Below are 1,750 nucleotides of genomic sequence, written 5' to 3'. Positions count from 1 at the left end.
TTTTATAGTGTGTATGCCCTTGCCTGTGATTGGCTGTGATGTTGTGTGTGTATTGATTGGTCCGTTGATCTCTCCATCAGTGTGTATGTATGTTTGCACCATGATGTTCATCTGAATATCATGACAGCCACCAGCAGCCGCACCCAACTCCATGGCGGACACGGACCGTGGAGGCAGACAGAAAAATTAGAACCCCCCGATTGGCCGCGTGCCCGAGCATCTAACCGCGTGGATCTAACCCTCGGTCGTCTATGAGGGCACCCCTCCCACCCGTGTCCAATCCCCCCACCCCCCACCAGGGCAGATGCGGACTCGGTCCGCAGCCGCCATGCCAGCATACCGACCGGCAATACCAGTTTAATTCCACGCCGTCGGGAACTCGACCGGTCGGGAGTGGAGGATCGCTGGGGTGGCCTCTGTCAATGGCACCCAGCCACTTGGCGTACTCTACGATCACGCCAATTCTTGGGTCCTGGAGAATCGTTGGACTGGCTTCGGGCGATTTCGGTGTGAAAGTGGATTCTCCGCCCCCGCACCAAACGCGATTTAGGAGAATCTTGCCCAATGTCTCTACAGTGCCATAATGCACATATTTACTGACCGAATTAAAATGATGTTATTTAAATTCTGTCACGACACCTGGGCTGGTGTGCGGTCAATTCCAGCTTCACCTGGCCCAGGGTCGCAACACAGGTGAAATAAAATTTTATTTAAAATACCCGAGGTCCTTGGTTGAGCCCAATAAACTGCAGACTACCCGGTTTGTAACTTCCTAAAACACAAGTAACCTTTTATTATGTACAATATTAAAATTAAATGGACAGAAAATGTAACTATCTATTACCCCTTTCCCCCCTTCCTTCCTAACTCACCCCACTCTCTACACACACTCACATTCAAACAACACAGAGGGGAAAGGGTGTTGGAAAGAGCAAGAAGAATATTAATAAAAATGTAAGGATAACGATCTTAGATGCACTGGGATGACTTTCAGTCAATGTCTTTCTGAAGTTCAAACTTTCGTTTTGGTACTTCTTCCTTCTAGACTTGCGATGGTTTTCTCTGGAATGATTGTCTACTTTCTCTGCAGACTCAGCATCATTGCAGGTTCACAGCAAAGAGTTGCCAGGCACTCACTGATTTCAGAACAATAGAATTTTTACTTCAACAAGCAGGAGAACGAGAGCATTCCTTTTACTTCCAAAGTCTAAACACTTCTGTTAAGTTCTATCAAAAAGTGCCAGGCAGGAACCAATCACTGACCAATGTCAGGTAAAACGCTGCCCCTGGCCAACCCAGTTAACCAATCGAACCGACTCCCTCCACACCAGTTCCTATGACCTGCTCGGTGCTGAGGCGTCTGGCTTCTCCTCTCCCAAGCACAAAACCTGGGAACACAGTGTCCTGAAAAGCAGACTGTTTCACCTTTGAGTCTTTTACTGAAAGGCACACCCTGATTATAGATCCACGGACCAAAATAAAATGAAAATAAAATAAAATAAATGGGAACAAACAAAATGAATAGGAAGGACTCCTACAGTTTGGTGTGGAGTCCTCTTGAAGTGTTATGCTGCAGTGGATCTCTGCAGGGTTGTTTCTTTTGACAGAGAATTTAAATTTTCCAGTCTAGTGAACTCAATTCTGAGATGCCATAAAAAATCCAGACTAAAACAGAAGTTTAGTAGTAAAACAGGGTACTTTGGATTTCACTGATTTTAGCTATCTAATCCTAAGTGTTCATGGTGCTATG

Source organism: Scyliorhinus torazame, chromosome 21 (assembly GCF_047496885.1).
Source record: "Scyliorhinus torazame isolate Kashiwa2021f chromosome 21, sScyTor2.1, whole genome shotgun sequence".
In the NCBI taxonomy this organism is placed as follows: Eukaryota; Metazoa; Chordata; class Chondrichthyes; order Carcharhiniformes; family Scyliorhinidae; genus Scyliorhinus; species Scyliorhinus torazame.
Note: the sequence above shows the minus strand (reverse complement) of the source record.